This window comes from Puma concolor, chromosome D4 (assembly GCF_028749965.1).
Source record: "Puma concolor isolate L17-30 chromosome D4, mPumCon1.1.hap2, whole genome shotgun sequence".
In the NCBI taxonomy this organism is placed as follows: domain Eukaryota; kingdom Metazoa; phylum Chordata; class Mammalia; order Carnivora; family Felidae; genus Puma; species Puma concolor.
In genome coordinates this window covers 18,529,602-18,550,439 of record NC_141679.1, presented here as the reverse complement: position 1 = coordinate 18,550,439, position 20,838 = coordinate 18,529,602, and the positions used below count along the sequence as shown (strand labels likewise).

The following is a 20,838-nucleotide window of genomic DNA, read 5'->3' as shown; positions in this document are numbered from 1 at the left end:
CCCATGTTGAGATGTCGGTTGGGTTTCTCTCTCGTGTTTATGCCTCACATATCTCCTTGTAGTGATTCTCCTCACCTGGTAGAATGATTAAAATAAATACAAAAATAAGAAATGTATGTGTCTTTAGTGCTCTGAGCCAAAGTGACTGGTCATCAGTGTTAGCTTTACACATTAACCACCAGAACCAATAGTTTTGTGTGAGAGAAAAGCTGTGAGTCTTTAAAAAGTCCTTTTTTTTTTTTTTTAATTTTTTTTTCAACGTTTATTTATTTTTGGGACAGAGAGAGACAGAGCATGAACGGGGGAGGGGCAGAGAGAGAGGGAGACACAGAATCGGAAACAGGCTCCAGGCTCTGAGCCATCAGCCCAGAGCCTGACGCGGGGCTTGAACTCACGGGCTGCGAGATCGTGACCTGGCTGAAGTCGGACGCTTAACCGACTGCGCCACCCAGGCGCCCCTAAAAAGTCCTTTTTAAAAAAAAAAACTGCCTAATATCGATGTGCTTTGAAAGTCCCTCAAACGAAGAGGTCTTAGAATCTATGTGCTTTGGTTACTGCCACCAGAACACTAAACGATGTGCGCGAGCTCGCAAGGTTTTATCCCAAATTTGTACCGTTTAGAAATACACTGAAAGTCAGCGTGCCTGGAGCTAAACTGCAAGAATCAGTTAAATCTGGAATTGCAAAGAGTTAAAGAAATCAGATATTGTTGAGTCGAATCGCTGCTGGTTTTAGGAGAAGTTACCAGTTCATTTGCTATAGTTGTACCGCTGAGCTCCGAGACAGTTCAATAAATCAACTCAAGCTTGATGGATTCTTCAATTCATTGAAATGAGTGCATGGAAGAGAAAAGAAAGCTCTTAGTATTCCCTCTTTGACAAAAGGGTATGCAAAGAGCCTGAATGGATGAATGGTTGATTAATTTTGCCAGAAATTTTCTTGACAGCAGGAAATGTGTTTTTGCATTACTCTGTTTGCCTGGGATTTATTTGGTAGAATATGAATTATTGCATGTAAATTTGTACCTGAGGCTATGTTGCTAAAGTAGATAGCTCCTGGTGAGGTTTCTGACTAGGGGACCTATAATCTTTTTGTAGGGTCTTGTGCTCTACACCCTTACGGGGTGCCCTAGAGTAGTTGATAGAGATGTCTGCTCTCGCTGATGTTAGTAGTGAAGTCAAGCACCACCAGTGATTCAATATTGAGCTTGGCTTGAGGGATCATCTGTACCCCTCTCAAGAACGGATGGGGCTGGAGGCAACCAACTGCCAAAGCTTGATAATTCCTAGACTCATCAACCTGCCGGTTTACTTATAGACTCTTACCTTTAAATAAAGAAGAGAAGGCATAAGGTATCCCCCTCGTGCTTCTATTTATAGAAAGCCTACAAATAAGCATGTTTCTTGTTTTATCTCATCAAGAAAGGTTATAGCTACACAGGAAAAGACCGTGGCTGCCCTTGCTGGTAGCTGAACTTGGTGAGAATAGAAACAAGGATAGACTCTCTACCTTCCTGAATCTTCCTGTACCTTCCTGTATCTTCCTGTACTTTCCTGTATCTTCCTGAACCTCTCTACCTTCCTCTTCATACCTGTCCCATAAAATACAAGGCTCTGCCACACATGTGACTTTTTCTGGGTCATTGTGGAGGGTAGGATGGCTTATGGTTCTCCGGGCAGTTGGTGATGCTAAAAATGCTTCCATTGAGACCTCCCCCGATGCCATATTCAGACACTGGAATACTGGAAAGCTCAAGGCTGAAGCCAGCCACGAATTACATAGCAACCTCCTGTTCATGTTGTCCTTCTAGGAGTTAGCAACATGACTTCCTCTTTCTTTTAGATACCAGACAAGAGATTATCTATGACATAGGGCACGTCATATGACATTTTACCTAACTTTGTGGTATGTTTAATTCACACACCCACACCAAGTCTCTGGAGTGCTCACCACCACAGTGCTTATACTATTTCTGAAAATAAATGTATATAGAAACTCTCTTAAAAGTTTTCAAGTGTGCATGTTCGTGTGTGTGTGTGTGTGCGCGCGCGCACACACACACACACACACACACACACACACACACACCCTACTAAACTATGAGGCTGCAAAGTAATTTTGTCAACTGTCACAATTTGGCTCCTGCTATTTTCTCCTTAAATTACAATAAGAGAATGAGAAGTGATTAAAAGAAAGATAATCTTGGGGTGTCTGGGTGGCTCAGTCAGTGAAGCATCCTGCTTTAGCTCAGGTCACGATCTCACAGTTCATGGGTTTGAGCCCCGTATCAGGCTCTGTGCTGACAGCTTGGAACCTAGAGGAGCCTGCTTTGAATTCTGTGTCTCCCTCTCTCTCTCTCTGCTCCAACCCCTGCTCATGCTCTATGTCTCTCTCTCTCTCTCTCTCAAAAATAAATAACCATTAAAAATTTTTTTTGAAAGAAAGACAATCTAAATTCATTTCCTTCTATGTTCATATCAGACATGGCATTCAACCTCAAACGAGGACAAATAATACATTCAAATGTACTAGAACAAAGCTCAGAAAATCTGGGTTCCAGTTCCTCCTCTACCATCAGATAACTATGTGTGACATTGGGAATATTCCTGAAGTTTCTTGAGCCTCAACTTTCTCACCTATTAAATGGATATCACTAATTTGTATCTTATGACCAGCTAAAGAGCTGGTAAACATCAATTAAGACTACTGATCATGGTTAGAAAAGCCAACATCTCTTTGTAGACATAAAATCAGACTCTGCCCTTGAATGTCGTAGCACTTTTAGGTTTTGATTCTTTGCATGTTAACCTTTGTTCAGTGATAGCTTTCTAGGCTGGTATAGCTGAACAGGTGATCCTAAATCCTCCCATTGTCAGTCTTCTAGTTATTTCTGCGATTTCCCTGTCCTTGGTTTCTAGGAGTCCATCTGGTAGGTGGTGGCTCAGTGACTTAATTTTCAGCCAACGTGAAGCAACCCACCAGTTATGACAAACGAGGAAAAAAAAATGTAACATGCACAAAAAGAGGGGCTGTGTTTCTGAAATGTAATAAGTAATGATTTAGGGGGAAAAAATGAAAAAGGTTCTCTTAAAGCAGCCTCTGCTCCTGAAATTGTCCAGTTCTGTTATTATAATCACTGCATAGGTTCTCATAAATTATGGATTTGTCCCTCTAGTCATAGTTCTTCAAAGGAAGGAATAATAGGCAAAATTGCTTCTGTTTATGACAAACTCAACCCCTCTTTTTATTTTAAACCATTTATTATTAACAGTATCCCAAGGCTTAGAAGCTAAGTAACTTACCCAAAGTTGTGTAATGAAAAGTGACAGAGCTGAGCATCGGATCAGAGTTTGCCGCATTTCGAAACCAGGGTTCCTCATTTCTTCCCTGTGTTACCATCTTTTCTCTTGTCCGTCCTATAAATTTAGAATCTAAACATTTTTTATGCCTTTATCACCTTCTCTTCTGTCCCCGATAGACCCTAGCTTCTGAACTTCCTTTCTCTTTTTTTTAAATTTTTATGTATTATTTATTTATTTATTTATTTAGAGAGAGAGAGTGAGAGAGAGAGTGAGTGCACAAGCAGGAGAGGATCAGAGAGGAGAGACAGAATCCCGAGCAGTCTCTGCACCATCGGCGCAGAGCCCGATGCAGGGCTTGAACTCACAAACTGTGAGATCATGACCTGAGCCAAGATCACGAGTTGGATGCTGAACCGACTGCACCACCCAGGAGCCCCTGAACATCCTTTTGTATTAGAATTATTATAACATTGATTATTGCAATTAACATTATATTGATAACTATATATTAATATTATTATTAATGATATAAATATATAATTATACATAAATAGTATTAACATTAATATTGTGTTAATAATAGTAATTAATAAATAATCTATAATATAGTGTTATAATTATTATTATAACATTGATATATTGATTATCACAACTTTATGGGACTTTAAAAATACCTCTCTCATTTTGATGGAAGGAAGGGAGATCATCGTCTGGACACAGAGAAAAACCAACTCCTTTGCCTCATGCCCAGATTTGATTTACCATTCTACTCAATAGTACTTAGCCTGAATCCCCTACATAGAAGGTCTTCAAAAAAAAGACCTCTTCTCTAATCAAACTAACTCTGAGCTCCTGGATTATTTAAATTGTTAATGCTCCCTGTGATTCAGAAAGAGAAAACCTAAAGCCTTTTAGAAAGAGATTGCTTTAAGAAAAAAATGACCTTATGGACCACAAAATTAATAACAACAAAAGCCCTACAAGAATAAAATGAAACTCACTGTATCTTATAGTGCTGGGGAGGAAATTATGGAAAGATAAAGACAAACCAATCAATTATCTGACCCCCCGATATTATAAAGAATTCGTAGGATTGTCCCGAAACATAGTGAGGATTTTAATTGTCATAGATGTCACATCCATTTAGGCTCTTAAGAATCTAAAGAAAGATCTGTGTGGTCTTTTGATGGTTCCAGAGAAACTGTATAAAGAAATAACAAAGTCAGAGGTTTCTAGTTTGGGAAAAGCTCTGCTCGTCAATAGCTTGTCAATACATTTTAGTCCTTAAAGCTGTTTGCTGTCTGTTCTTCAGAGTTTGGAGCAGTGCCATTGTCTGTATGTGTTGGGATGGTACTGGGGAGGTTGAGCCTAGCCCCACAGGAGGCAAAAAGCTTGCTTCTTGTCCTCTCCCAAGGATCCATACCTGTTGGCATACTCAGGTAGAAGAGTGGTCTCTGTCACCAGGAAAAGAAATGACCCTACTGTTATTTTCTAGGCTACATTCAGAAAATTTTTAAAGTCAGTATAAATGATATACCATCAGTGGAACATCTTTTCATGTGTCTGTTGGCCATCCATAGGTCTTCTTTGGAAAAATGTCCATGCACATCTTCTGTCCATTTTTTAATTGGATTATTTGGGTTTTGAGTGTTGAGTTTTATAAGTTCTTTATAGATTTTTGGATGCTAACCCTTTATCAGGTATGTCACTTGCAAATATCTCCTCTCATTCTGTAGGTTGCCTCTTATTTTTTTAAATATTTTATTTTATTTTTTATTATTCTTTTAAAAGTTTATTCATTTTTGAGAGAGAGACAGAGTGCGAACAGGGGAGGGGCAGAGAGAGAGAGAGGGAGACACAAAATTCGAAGCAGGTTTCAGGCCCTGAGCTGTCATCCCAGAGCCCGACGCGGGGCTCGAACCCACAACCCGAGCCGAAGTTGAATGCTTGACCGACAGAACCACCCAGGCGGCCCTATAGGTTGCCTTTTAGTTTTGGTGATTGTTTCCTTGAATTTAAGAAACAAAACAAATGGGCAAAGGGAACAAAAAGAGAGAGGGAGAGAGAGACAAGCCAAGAAGCCAACCCTTAGCCATAGAGAACAAACTGATGGTCACCAAAGGGGGAGATGGGCGAAGGAAGTGATGAGGATTAAGGAGTGCACTTGTGATGGGCAACGGGTGTTTGTACCGGAAGTGTTGAATCACTAAGTTGTACAACTGAGACTAACATTGTACTGTATGTTAACTAACTGGAATGTAAATAAAAACTAAAGAGATCGATATAAATGACACAGATAGAGAAGAGAAGCAGAAGCCTCAATCTGTGTTGAGAAGTACTTTTGTGGATCTCCTCTTTCCCCCTCCCTGGGTGGAGGGGTGAGGCTCAGTGCAGAAAGCTGCCGGGAAGCCTTCCCTCGATTCGGGAGGGTCAGTATTCTAATGTTAAGTACCCATGGCCGGTACTTTAGATGCGGTGTCAAACATCTGCCTTGAGCTTTTAAGCTGTTTTATCCAGATTTTAAGAAATGCTATTAATTTTCATTTGTTTACGTTGGGTAATATGTTCATTTCGATACTGTTAGCACTATGAAAAGAAGATACTTGCGAGGGCACAGAAGCCACCCTAGCTATGGTCCCTGCTCACCAAGTAGTTTGAGACACCATTGTCAGTGGTCACTGGAGGTCTGTTTCTCCCTCGCTCAGTCCACCTCAGCAGGTGCTGTCTTCTGGAGACGTGCCGGAAGCCGGCAGTAGGGAAGATGGATGCTCCGTGAGCCTCACTAATGGACATCCCAGGCCCTAGGAAAAACATAAAAATATAAACATAAAAAAAAGTCAAAGTGTGTGTGTGTGTGTGTGTGTGTGTGTGTGTTATTGAGGCAGGGTGTGTGTGTGTGTGGGGGGGGGATTCTTAGAGATTCCAGACCAGAATAGAAAAAGAGAAACTTTGCAGCTTCAGGTCACCCCTTTTCCCGGAGAATGTGTCTAAGTGCAATTTGCAGTGACAGATATGCATGGGCATTTGCTGGTGCCGGGAGCGGTGGAGATGTCCTGGTATGCACGTTGGACTCCTTTCCTATAAGCCAAGGAGGTTTGCTTCGGTGCCTAACCACAAGTAATCGCAAACCCTTGCTCCCTTGCTGTATTCTCAGTTTGAAATCGTGTCCTTGCTCACATTTAGGCTCCTGCACTGTGCTTAGATAAATCCTCCAATCTCTGGACTTCTCATTTTTCACAAGAGAGAAAGATATGAGGAGTAGTCAACATTTCCTTCCAGATTCACTGTGAGCATCATCCTTCTTGCTTTTCCTTTCAGGATGGGCCCCTCCTTTTTTATAGCTTCCCTTTCTGATAGCTTCTTACAGCAGTGCTTAATATCCTGCTATTCACAATGTGGTCCACAGACCAGCATCACAGACTTCACCAGGCATCTTGTAGAAATACAGAACCTCAGTCCCCGCCCCTGGCTTACTAATGAAGAATCTGCATTTTAACAGGATTCCCCAGTGATATGCATTAAAGTTTGAGAGCTCTGGATTAATGTGTCCTGTGACTCAAAATCCTTATTTTTGAGCGATGAGGATGTATACCTTGTCAATGGTAGCTGAAGCTGCCTTGAACTTCCCTTAACTAATGTGCTGAACTGAATGCATTCTCCATCATGCTCTGTGATACGTACTGACTGATGACCCCAGTTGAATGCTTCCGGCACACTGAAAACTCTCTAGAATGCACAGGGGCTGGTGGACCCTTTAACTGAATTCAGTGTTTACCAAGAATCAACTGTGTTTGGTCCCAAACCTGTTTATACCAGTTGTACTGGGTGATATAATCACACACTTTAAAGAAACTGGAATAGGAGTAGGAAAGATAGTTATTTCTAAGATAAATGCTTTGGAAAGACTCAGTGAAATGAAACATACTCTTTCAAATCAGGGCGATACAGCTATAAGAAATTGGGAAGGGATTATAACAAGGCAGAAGGAGTCTACATTTAAATTGTCTCACATATGTCTAAGTTTTTATTCTATATTAATGAACCTAAAATTAGACACTAAAAAGTATACTTTATATGTATGATTTATGCAACAAAGAAGATGACAGCTCCAACAGACCCATGCCCAGAAAATATTTTAGGTCTTGACTCTACTTGAAAAAATTAAAAATGAATACCCAATCTTATATTTGAAATCACATGAAATTGACCTTATTTCATAATAAAACATTTATTTTTTCAAATGTCCCCCTTTAAAGCTGGACAGCAACATGCAAAAAAAGGAAATTAAACCGCTTAGTATAGTTTGTGTATCCTATTTTTTTACACAAAACTACACACAAAACTAAAATCAAAATAGGGTGCCTGGGCGGCTCAGTCGGTTAACCCTAAGACTCTTGATTTCAGTTCAGGTCATGATTTCACGCTCCACGAGTTTGAACCCATTGTCAGACTGCATGCTGACAGCACAGGGCCTGCTTGGGATTCTCTATATATCTCAAAATAAATAAATAAACTTAAAAAAATAAATTCAAAATGGATTCAAGACGTAAATATGAGACTTGAAACTATAAAAATAATCCTAGAAGAGAACACAGGCAGTAACCTCTTTATTTTATTTATTTTTTTTTTAATTTTTTTTTAACGTTTATTTATTTTTAAGACAGAGAGAGACAGAGCATGAACAGGGGAGGGGCAGAGAGAGAGGGAGACACAGAATCTGAAACAGGCTCCAGGCTCTGAGTGGTCAGCACAGAGCCCAACGCGGGGCTTGAACTCACGGACCGAGAGATCATGACCTGAGCTGAAGTCAGGCGCTTAGCCGACTGAGCCACCCAGGCGCCCCAGCAGTAACCTCTTTAGCATCATCCTTAGCAACTTTGTTCTAGATACATCTCCCGAGGCAAGGGAAACAAAAGCAAAAATAAACTATGGGGATTACATCAGAATCAAAAGCTTCTGTACCACAAAGGAAGCAATCAACAAAACTACAAGGCAACCGATGGAATGGGAGAAGATGTTTGCAAATGGCACACTGGATAAAGGGTTAGTATCCAAAATATTTAAAGCAACATCCAAAAAAATAAATCCAATTAAAAAATGGGCGGAAGACATGAACAGACATTTCTGCAAAGAAGACAGACAGATGGCCAACAGACCTGAAAAGATGTTCATCATCACTGACCATCAGGGAAATGCAAATCAAAACTACAATGAGATATCCCCCACCTGTCAAAATGACCAAACGCAACCACACAAGAAACAACAGCTCTTGGCAAGGATGTAGAGAAAAAGGAACCCTCTCGCACTGTTGGTGAGAACGCAAACTGGTGCAACCATTGTGGAAAACAGTAGGGAGGTTCCTCCAAAAATTAAAAATTGAACTATCCCTCAATCCAGCAATTGCACTACTGGGTATTTGAACCCCCCTCCCCCCGAAAAAAAACACTAATTCACAGGAATACATGCATCCCCATGTATTATTTAGATTATGTATATTTAGATTATGTATGACTATTTATCATAGAGCATTATTTACAATAGCCAAGACACAAAGGCAGCCCAGGTGTCCAGCCGTTGATGAATAAAGATGTGGTTTATATATACAATGGAATATTATTCAGCCATTAAAAAGGAGTGAAATCTTGCCATTTGCAATGACATGGATGGAGCTAGAGAATATAATGCTAAGTGAAAAACAGGCAATCATAGAAACACATATAATACCATAGGATTTCACTCAAATGTGGAATTTAAGAACTAAAATGAGCAAAGGGGGGAAAAGACAAATCAAGAAATGGACTTATTTCTTTAATTTTTTTAGAGGGTTTAAGTTTATTTATTTATTTTGAGGAGGGGGGGAGAGCAGGGCAGGGGCAGAGAGAGAGAGAGAGAATCCCAAGCAGGCTCTGCACTGGCAGCACAGAGCCCGACCTGGGGCTTGAACCCAGAAATCATGAGATCATGACCTGAGCAGAAATCAAGAGTCAGACGCTTAACCACCTGGGACACCCAGGTGCCCCAAGACGGATAACTTTTAATGACCTAATTGACAGAATTACCATTAAAATAGTTGTAGCCCTTGGTCCTGCTGCGGCTGTACCACCATGTAGTTGACGGTTGACTCTCAGAGATCCCAGACTAAGCATTGTACAGATGATCTCATTTTGTAAAGTAGGTTTTACCTTTGTTTTCCAGATGAAGGAACTGAAGCCTGGCATGATCAAGAAACTCGCCCGAGGGTGCAGAGATAACACGGTGTTGAGTGATGATTTGAACGCCAGGCTGTCAGATTTCAAAACCCTTGCTTTTATGCACTACATTTCAAAATCTGCTCACTTGGGAGCGTTAGAGCTACTTACTTTAAAAATGAGATGTGAACATTTATTTTTGGAATTTGGGTTTTCCCGGTGACTATGAAATTTCACTCAGTGGCTAGAGAATAGAAAGGAACCACTGAGGGGCTCAGTCGGTTGGGCGGCCGACTTCGGCTCAGGTCACGATCTCACGGTCCGTGAGTTCGAGCCCCGCGTCGGACTCTGTGCTGAGAGCTCAGAGCCTGGAGCCTGTTTCAGATTCTGTGTCTCCCTCTCTCTGACCCTCCCCCGTTCATGCTCTGTCTCTCTCTGTCTCAAAAATAAATAAACGTTAAAAAAAAAAATTAAAAAAAAAAAAAAAAGAAAGAAAGGAACCACTGATGTAGAAACTACGTCTACACAGCATGAACCGAAAATTGTTTTTTAGTATCAGTATGGACCACTGTTTTCCACCCTACTTGCACTTTAGAATGATAGCTGGAACTGTCTGGAAAATATACAGATGCCCAGCATCCCCTCCCTTAAGCCAATTAAATTTAAATTTCACAAGGTGGGTGTCTGAGATTTATTTATTTATTTATTCATTTATTTATTTATTTTTTATTTTATTTATTTATTTTTTTTTTGCAGCTCTCTGGGTAGTCTAAGGTACAGCCAATGTTAAGAACCGGTGATGTAGAGACACAGGTACAGACAACTCAGGCTTAAAAATGAATTTTGAGGAGCACCTGGGTGGCTCAGTCGGTTAAGCATCCGACTCTTGATTTTGTCTCAGGTTATGATCTCGTGGTTAGTGAGTTCAAGCCCCGAGTTGGGCTCTATGTTGACGGAGGCTCTGAGAGCCTGTTTGGGATCTTCTATCTCTCCCTCTCTCTGTCCCTCCCTTCCCTCCTCTCTCTCTCTCAAAATAAATAAATCAATTTTTAAAAATATTTTTAAAAAAGGAAATGGATTTTGATGACTTTTTCCATGTAGCCTGTTATCAGACAAAGATATTAGCCACTCTTCGAAAACTCACAGTGTCCCAGACATGTTGCATTGCCCTCAATACCCACCATGGGTATTTTGGGGGTTGCCACGAAAGAGTTAAAAGGTGAGTATATCATTTTCAGGAATCCCAAATATCAAGCTTGGTGTTTAAAAATGCCTTATTGGGGCGCCTGGGTGGCACAGTCGGTTAAGCGTCCGACTTCAGCCAGGTCACGATCTCGCGGTCCGTGAGTTCGAGCCCCACGTCGGGCTCTGGGCTGATGGCTCGGAGCCTGGAGCCTGTTTCCGATTCTGTGTCTCCCTCTCTCTCTGCCCCTCCCCCGTTCATGCTCTGTCTCTCTCTGTCCCAAAAATAAATAAAAAACGTTGAAAAAATAAAAAAAATTAAAAAAATTAAAATGCCTTATTTACCCATAACTTGACCTGGATTGATACAATTTTTTTTTTAGACTAAAAAATCTCTGGAAAACACCCTGAGAAAAACCTTATTTTCCTGGCACAGGAAGAAGATGTTTTAGTCAAATCCTGGCTCTTTTTTTTTTTTTTTTTTTTAATCATCCTGCTTTTTCTTTGTTTGAGAGAATCAAAATGCTATTTATCTTATAAGCATACTAATATAAACTAAAAGACAATTGATGGAAATTTTTTATTTTTACCAGCTTAGAAAAAGGAAATATTTGGCTGATGCGTGCAATGTAGTCATGTAGATGTCCCCACCCCTCATTTTGTTCACCTGCCTCTTAAGCCAGCTGGAATGAATGACATGTCTTGCTTAATGCAGTAATGTTTCTGAAAAAGTTGGTTGAGATTTGAGTTATTAAGTTTGCAAGACTCTCCCACTATTATTCTCCAAAGTTGTACTTAATTAGGGCATTTTTTTGCCCCTTAGGGGCATTTGACAATGTCTGGAGACATATTTGTCACACCCCGGGGAGGGAGTTTGCCACTGGCATCTAGTGGGTAGAACCCAGGGAGGCTGCTAACAGCCCTGCGATGCACAGAACAGCCCCCACAACAAAAAATCATCCAGCCACAATGTCCATAATGCCACTCTAAAGTTATTACTTTTTATCTGTTATGAATTCAGATTTTCCCCCCAGTATTTGGCCTGCTTAAAGCCCTTCTATAAATAACTCTTGTATAAAATGATAGCACATAAATACAACTCCTGTCTCAAATATTCTTTGCTTTTTAAGTAGGGGCTGGATCATTTTTCCTCTGTATTTAAAGCATTTCGGTGCCACATATGTATGGTGCAAATAGCAATACAACTTTGACAGTTATAGGGGAGATCAGAGCATCCGAAGTCTTCAGGGGCTAATAAAGGGATACCTCGTATTGACCTGAAAGAAGGAAGGTGAAGCAGGCTTGGCCTTTTCTTCCTGAGTTCACTAGATGGCCCTATGTATTTTTGATTGATGAAGCATAACTTCCATTTTATAAGCTTAACACTTTTACAGATTTGTTTTGTCATCCCTTGGGGATTTGGGAAATTATCTGGTGTGTGTGTGTGTGTGTGTGTGTGTGTGTGTGTGTGTGTGTGCGCGCGCGTGAGAGAGAGTCCTTTGTGCTTGATAGCTAGGGTGTCCACCTGTGGGTTGATCAGCTCAGCCTCCTCATCTAGGAAATGACTCTTATCCATCCCCCTTGTCATGATGAGTGCCATATCTGTGTTTTGTGGTCTTCCCAATCTACCTCAATTGCTTGGTACAACAGTAAGGCACCCAACCCAAGTGGGAACAACCAGAATTCCTCCTCCAGCGTTTTCACACTCAAAACCAGGAGGGAATGAACCTTGATTAAAACTGAAAGGTCTTGCACTGGAGCTCAGGTAGTCCCTGTCTCCTAGCACCAAGAGGAAACCAGTTGGTCACAGGGGAGGAGAGTGAAGCCAATGGAAGAGAAGGAAAAGCAAATCCCTGATAACCCCTGCCCTCCTCCCAGCTTGTCCCCCCTGTTCTTCCTTTGCTTTTTTGAGAATGCTCTCCAGATCCTTCTTACTTTCTCTTCACTGAAGTCGGTTTGAGTGAAGTTTCTGTGTCTTGGGACCAAGAGAGTCATGACAACACAGTGTCCTTCCTGAAAATGAATTCCTTGAGATCCCTACACACAGACGACTCCAAGTGAAAATAAAACCACAAACCCCAGAGTGGATCTGTTTGCAGGAGGGGGGTTCTGGTAATTAGCTTAGATTGCAACAAATGGCACACACAGACTGCTGGCTCTGCGTGTGTGCTCTGAGATTGGTGTTTACCCTATTATATTCCAATTTAAGAATGTCATAAAGTTTATCAGGGAGCAAATGGAAACTAGCAAGAACACAAACATGAGTGGTGAGAGGCGTGTGCCTTGACATACAGATTTTTTTAGACTTCTAGAGAATTGCTTCCATCGGGTTGATAGCATAGGGGACACAACCATATTCCTCCACTTAAACTTGGTGATGATGGTTGGGTATTTTTAGCAAATGACTTGTCAGCAGAAAGGCTTCATTAGACCCATCAGGGTATCTGCCCATGAAGAACGAATCCCAAACTGTACTGACAGTTTCCTTGAGCCAAAATGATGAAGCACCTCTGACAAGAGCCATATTGTGCTCCCCATGTGAGGAGCGCGAGGAGCAAAAGAGACAGTTTGATCTTCATTTGGTCAGGTTAATATTGACACAGCTTAGAAAAATCAGAAGTGTGTGTAATGCACACGTACAGCTAGTGCTCTAGAGACTTGACTGGTGGTTTCCATAAATCAGAAAAGGGTACCCAGAGAGGAAGGAAGGTTTCCTGCTTTCTCGAAATATTGTTCGAACTAGATGATTTATTCTTACCAAGAAAAATAAATAAAGCTGTACGTTTTCAAGCTCATGGCTCAAAACAAGCCAATAGGGATTTTTTTTTTAATATCCATACACAATTATGGAAATAATTCGGTTATTGTTATCTGGTAGCTGGAGTGTTGCCCAGGTTCCACCATTTCAAAAATAAAGCATGACTAATGAGGGTTTTTTCCATTGTGTGTGGGTCCTGAGTTATTCACTCCCATACAGAAATCTTTATAAAGACACATAAATTGTAACAAAGGGGCCCTTGGGGGGTGGGTGGGGAACACCAGTGTAGCCCTTTCCTGCCGAGCCCTTAAATCCATACCGTATCGAAAAGTTTTGATGATTATAGGTCTGCCCTTAAAGACAATGTAAATTAGGCTGAGCTAGTTAATGAGATCGTGACTTATTTGTCTTTAATTGGTTGGGAACCTCCCCACATGCAAGGATCAATTTACTCTTAACTAGTGGTGAGAATCTGCCTAGGACATCTCCTTTGTGAAGTATAGTATATAAACATCTCTCTCCAGGGCTTCTCTCTGTTGTTGTAATGTTGGTTCTCTTTATGATGGAAACTGAGGATGGGGCAGGACTTCAACTTGCTTAATTTCAGGTTGATCTGAAACCGGCCCACTTCTTTTTAAGAAGTTCTTGATTTTAAACCTGTGCTTCCAGATGAACTATCCCCCCCTCCTCCCCTTCTCTCTCTCTTCATCGATGTGGTTATAGGAGATAATAACTATTTGTCCCATGACATGAAAACAGTAGTTTTCCATTTTCAGCAAACATGTGTCCTCCTTCTATTCTTGAGCTCATTGACCCAAATGATGATCTTACTAGGGTGACTGAAAGACTCTTGGTTTCTCCTCTAATACTTACGATGTGCTTGACCTACATTGAAGCATCTACAGATTGTTAACATTATTGTGTCTTTGATGGTTATGCCTTTACAGGAAGACTTTGTTGGAAATGATGGGGATATTGTAGGTCCTTCTGTTAACCTTAAAAAATAAAAGTGCTGGTTATTTTACCAGCAAAACTGGGTTTATTCGGGAATAGCAGAGAATTGCAATCCAGGTCAGGCAAGCTATGGCAAACCGTATGTAAATCAGCAGAACAAAGGAGAGGAGCACTCTCTTAGAGAGGAAAGGGGGGAGTCAGGAAGGCTGTTTGCCATAAACAAAAAGTCCATTGGAGGAAACTGGGAGTTCCAAGTATTGTGGCTTTTCATTGGCTGAGTGGTGACAGGCTGTCATAGGCTGGGCTTTTGCGGGGTGAGGAATGGAAGGAAGGAAGGAAAGCTTTCTTCCTGCTGGAGTAGTAAAGTAGTGTTTATGTGCAAACTCCGCCTATTCCCGTTGGGTCTCCAGGTAATAATAAGTGATAGAGTGTGAGAGCTTCCCCCGCTGCCCCCCTGGCCTCATTCTAAATTGAGGCTTCCTTTGTTAACGTTCACATTTCCTATTAAGACACCCGTTCCCTCTTGGTCAAAAATGACCTCTTGTGTCTCCCCATCCACCTCCTGCAACCCTAATTCCTGGTTTCTCTGGGTCTTTGAGCCGATGAAAAGTAACGTTGGGAGCATCCTTAGATAGTGAGTGTTTACATCCTGAATGTTAACTGAGATTCTTCCATTGTGTGCCAAAGCTCTAAAGGAAGAAAAACTGCATGAAGGTGATTCTGGGTTACCGGTGACCATGCCAGTTCTGTTTTTTATGTTTTCTGTGTATGTATGCATGCCCAACTTCTTTTTTTTTTTTTTTACATTTATTTATTTTTGAGACAGAGAGAGACAGAGCATGAACGGGTGAGGGTCAGAGAGAGGGAGACACAGAATCCGAAACAGGCTCCAGGCTCTGAGCTCTCAGCACAGAGCCCGACGCGGGGCTCGAACTCACAGACCGTGAGATCATGACCTGAGCCGAAGTCGGCCGCCTAACCGACTGAGCCACCCAGGCGCCCTCCAACTTCTTAAAAGTACACATTGCTGTAGGAATATCACAGCTTTCCTCTTCATAGCACTTTCTTTGGGCAAGTTTTCAATTTTAGGCTCATACATATAGTTAATGGTCAGCTACACTTTTATTTTATAGAGTAGATGACAACTGGATTGGTCGTAAAGCATGATAATATTGAATTATCAAAAAATGTAAGCAGTTCATTATTATTAGCACTGGTTAAAACCAAGGATGTGGCTTGCTTGTATATAGGAACAAAGGTGAATCAATACTAAATAGTCATGGCAAAAAAAAAAAATGTTTTTTATTAAATTAAAAGCTGGGGCGCCTGGGTGGCGCAGTCGGTTAAGCGTCCGACTTCAGCCAGGTCACGATCTCGCGGTCCATGAGTTCGAGCCCCGCGTCGGGCTCTGGGCTGATGGCTCAGAGCCTGGAGCCTGTTTCCGATTCTGTGTCTCCCTCTCTCTCCGTCCCTCCCCCGTTCATGCTCTCTCTCTGTCCCAAAAATAAATAAACGTTGAAAAAAAAAATTTTTTTTAAAAAAAAAAAAGCAGAATTCATTAGTAGTATCTTTGGTGATGAAGAATTTTCTTTCAAGAATAATTTAGAGGTTAGAACATGGGTTCGAGCCCCATTTTTCACACAGATGAGCTGTATGACATTGGTTTCTTCACCTCTCGAAGCCTCTATTTTCTCAGTGCTAAACAAGATGATGTTACCCACCTCATCAGGCATCTTAAAGTTTAAATGAGATTTGGGGCGTCTGGGTGGCTCAGTCGGTAGAGTGACCGACTCTTGATTTCGGCTCATGTCGTGATTCCAGGGTCCTGGGATCGAGCTCTGCATTGGGCTCCGTGCTGATCTTGGATCCTGCTTGAGATTCTTTTTCTCTCCCTCTGCCCCTCCCCCCCACTCACGTTTTCTCTCTCTCTCTCTCTAAATTAAATAATTTTAAAAAATAAATAAAGTTTAAATGAGATGATGCAAAGCCTGTGCTTAATGCAGACTCAGAGCTTGATTAAATTATGGAAGCCAATATACTACTGGTTTAAATGAAAATCATATTGATATATGTCTATTACATACTCATTTATATAATATAGTATTTTTAATTTTCATAAAATCTTTTCACAATAGAGTGCTCTCTCTAGCTACGAAGTATTATGTACTGCTGACTCTGTTTTCAAAACATGATGTATAATTTAGTTTTAATAGACTCAGTGAAGTTTTTACTGCTAAAATGCCTTGGCTAGCTTATAAAAATAAGAACAATAGAGTTTTGGGTTTTTTTTTTAATGACATCTGGTAAAAACATGGGAAATATCTTTGCTTACCAATTAAAGAGTGTATGAAAAGCAGAATAAATAAAATCTCTTAATTTATGCATTTTGTGTTCTCATAAATCATTTTCCTGTCAAAATTATCAGACTTTATTATTGCTGAATATTTTAAACATCATAATGGAATTTTGGTAGCATAAATCATAAAGCTTTCCGTTAGAACATTTGTGTACACACCTCAGCATTTTTCTTATATCTTGATGAAAAAAAAATAGTTTTCAGTCTAGAAATAAACCCGTGCAGAGTATAAATGTCAAACTATACTCTTAAATTTCAGTAACTCAGCAATCCATGCTGGTCACTGCACTTTGCAAGGTAGTTATGCATTGTCAAACTATGTTTCTAAGACTCACTATTGCCAAAAAAATGAAGCTGTACAAGCTTGTGTTTTAATCTTGGTGATGATCTTTATCCTACCCGCCAGTAAGACCTACTCACTTGTTTTTTCTATTTCCTACAAGAAGAAAAGAATCTCGAACGTAATGAATCCTGGAATAGCCGGTCCATGACATTAGAAAAAATTTATTTCATTTAGTAAAAGCCTTCTCAATATATTTCATTTATAATTTGTAAGAAAGACAACCATTTTTGGATTATGTGTATGGTCCCGAATGTTGGACCAAAATAGAAAGTATCAGCATAAGGCGTAAAATCTACTGAAGGGCACGTGGCACTTGGAGGTTAAACAGTGGCAACGAGGGAGCAGGCTGTACCCATGGTGACTTCGCAGGAGGAAAAAATCACCATACAATTTTTTGATGCCTTAAAAGCTATTATTTGTGTATTGGCAAGCAGAAGCTCCTTCACTGAGTGTAACTTGCAAGCAAAGATAAAGATTTCTGGGGCACCTGGGTGGCTCAGTCGGGTAAGTGTCAGACTCCTGATCCCAGTTCAGGTCATGGTCTAGTTCCTGGGATGGAGCCCCACGTGGGGCTCTGTGCTGACAGTGCAGATGGAACCTGCTTGGGATTTTGTCTCTCCCTCTCTCTCTGCCCCTACCCTGCTCGTGTGCTCTCTCTCTCAAAATAAACATAAAAAAAAAAGATAAAGGTTTTGTTAATGAGATAATCACTGTTTACCCATTCTTTGATCTTACATTATTTTTTGATTTTTATGTTTATTTATGTATTTATTTCTTTTTTGGTTTTGACACTATTTATTTTTTTATTATTTTTTAAAATTTACATCCAAGTTAGTTAACATACAGTGTGACAGTGATTTCAGGAATAGAATTTAGTGATTCATCACTTACATACGACACCCAGTGCTCATCACAACAAGTGTCCTCCTTAATGCCCATCACGCATTTAGCCCATCCCCCCGCCCACCCAACAGCCCTCCAGCAACCCTCAGTTTGTTCTCTGTATTTAGGAGTCTCTTATGGTTTGTCTCCCTCCCTGTTTTTATATTATTTTTGCTTCCCTTCCTTTCTGTTCATCTGTTTTGTATCTTAAATTCCTCAGATGAGTGAAGTTATATGATGTTTGTCTTTTTCTGACTTATTTCGCCTAGCATAATACCCTCTAGTTCCATTCACATTGTTGCAAATGGCAAGATTTCATTCTTTGTGATTGCTGAGTAGTAGTCCTTTGTATTTATACACCACATCTTCTTTATCCACTTATCAGTCAAGGGCATTTGAGCTCTTTGCTTCACACTTAACTTTGTGTATCTTCCTCTACCCCCTCACCTTTAAAACTTTTTCATGTGAGTCACTTAAGTGACTTAAAAATGTGTGTGATTATCATTCGAAAGTTCACATGTATTATAAAGGATACAAGGCAAGAATTTTTTTTTTAATTTTTTAATGTTTATTTGTTTTGGAGAGAGAGAGGGAGACACAGAATCCAAAGCAAGTTCCAGGCTCTGAGCTGTCAGCACAGAGCCCAAGGCAGGGTGCGAAATTACGACCATGAGATCATGACCTGGACTGAAGTCAGACACTTCACTGACTGAGCCACCCACGTGCCCCAAGGCAAGAAATTTTAATAGGAATAGTCAGTTCTCATACCAAAATGTATAAAATACTTTCTGTGAGTCAGATCAATTTTGTGAATCCTCCAAATGACCTTTTGATAGTTTAAAAACCAGGAACAGAAAGAGACCTAACTTTTCTGCTACATGCTAGGCACTGGGCCAGCTCTTTGATTCTTATTCTTAATTCTTTTTTTTTTTTTTAAGTTTATTTATTTGAGAGAGAGAGAACGTGCACATGCGAGCAGGGGAGGGGCAGAGAGAGAGAGAGAATCCCATGCAGGCTCCGCTCTGTAAGAGCAGAGCCTAATTCAGGCCTCAATTTCATGACCATGAGACCATGACCTGAGCCAAAACCAAAAGTGGCTCTTAAATACAGAGAACAAACTGGGGGTGGATGGAAGGGTGGGGGAGAGGGGAAAGTGGGTGATGGGCATTGAGGAGGGCACTTGTTGGGATGAGCACTGGGTGCTGTATGTAAGCCAATTTGACAATAAATTATATTAAAAAAATAAAGTTCATTAGGGCATGTATAAAAAAACCCAAAAACGGAAGTAGGATGCTTAACCGACTGAGCCATGCAGATGCCCTAGGTTCATGTTCTTAATTCTCACACCAGCTCAATGAAATGGGGGTTTACAAATGAAGAAACTAAAGCTTGGAGAAGTGAATAAAGTAAACGCACTCACTCACTACTGATGAATAGTGGAGAGAGGGTCAGCTCATGTCTGGTGACTCCGGAGCCTTTACTGGTATCTTTGGGGGGAACACTCTGAAATAACAGAGACACAGACAGATTTTAATTGGGCAGTTGGCTAAATTATGACAGCTTTCACATCAGGGTGTCTTAATATCCATTGTATATTAGATTTCAATATGCATGATTTGAATGCATAGAGAAATGACATTCTATTTTGATATGTTACAGAAATTATTTTCTGCTTTTACACTCTTGAGTGTTTTCTTGTGTCATTAAGTATTCTTTGATAGCATGATTTTGAATAGCAGCATACTATTCTTTTGTGCGACTCTTTCATAATTAATTTAACCATTTCTCTATTGTTGAACATTTAGGTCATTTCAAAGTTTTAGTTAGTAAGGTAATGATCCAGTGAATAGCGTTGTCCACAAACCTTTTGTGTGTATATCTGATTATTTCTTTAGAATATATTTCTGGGGCACCTGGGTGATTCAGTCAGTTGAGCGTCCGACTTCAGCTCAGGTCACGATCTTGTGGTTCGTGAGTTCGAGCCCATGTCGGGCTCTTTGCTGACAGCTCGGAGCCTGGAGCCTGCTTTGGATTCTGTGTCTCCCTCTTTCTTTGCCCCGCCCCCATTTGTGCTCTGTCTCCCTCTGTCTCTCAAAAATAAATAAATGTAAAAAAAATAAAAAAATAAAAAAGAATATATTTCCAATAGTATATGAGAATGCCCCTTTGGAACTATTTACCAATAATAAGAAAAGAGAAGATGAAATATTTTATTATCAAAGGATTTCTTTGATTCTCAATGAGTTCAGATATTTATTGGCATTTGTATTTCAATTGTGAATGTCTTATGTCCAATTGTTTTTCTATGGCCATGTTTACTTTTTCTCACTGATTTATAATAACCCAATTTTGAGGACAGTAAAACTATCTCCTCCCCATTTAAAAAACGATAGTAAATAATAATAATTGCATTGAGAAACTTTTGAGTGGCATTTAAGCAGAGAAGTGTCGTGATTCTGTTTACATTTAAAAAAAATTTTTTTAATGTTTATTTTTGAGAGAGACAGAACATGAGCAGGGGAGGGGCAGAGAGAGAGAGAGAGAGAGAGAGACAGAATATGAAGCAGGCTCCAGGTTCTGAGCTGCCAGCACAGAGACTGATGTGGGGTTTGAACTCACGGACCACAAGATCATGACCAGAGCCGAAATTGGTCGCTTAACTGACTGAGCCACCCACACACCCCTCTGTTTACATTTTTAAAAGCTCCCTTTTGATGCTGCAGGAAGGACTGATTATAAGTAATTGGGTGCATGGTGGGGCCATTTAATGATATGGAGGATATCATTATGATATGGGGTGGAGATAGGTTTCATTTTATTTGAGACGCTTATTAGACATTTACGTGGAAATACCATGTGGATCGACAAGGGTG

At 40.4% G+C, this 20,838-nt stretch overlaps 1 protein-coding gene and 1 long non-coding RNA gene across 7 annotated transcripts in view; one reads left to right on the top strand and one right to left on the bottom strand.

Moving 5' to 3' along the window:
- Nucleotides 1-20,838, top strand: part of PRUNE2 (prune homolog 2 with BCH domain) — a 276,297-nt gene that overhangs the window by 159,159 nt on the left and 96,300 nt on the right. The gene's annotated exons all lie outside the window — the stretch shown is intronic.
- LOC147574740 (uncharacterized) lies at nt 4,719-19,529 on the bottom strand. The gene is made up of 3 exons (XR_015243282.1): nt 19,386-19,529; nt 5,949-6,103; nt 4,719-4,756 (listed from the first exon to the last, which is right to left on the bottom strand). It is a non-coding gene; the product is annotated as an uncharacterized LOC147574740 (long non-coding RNA).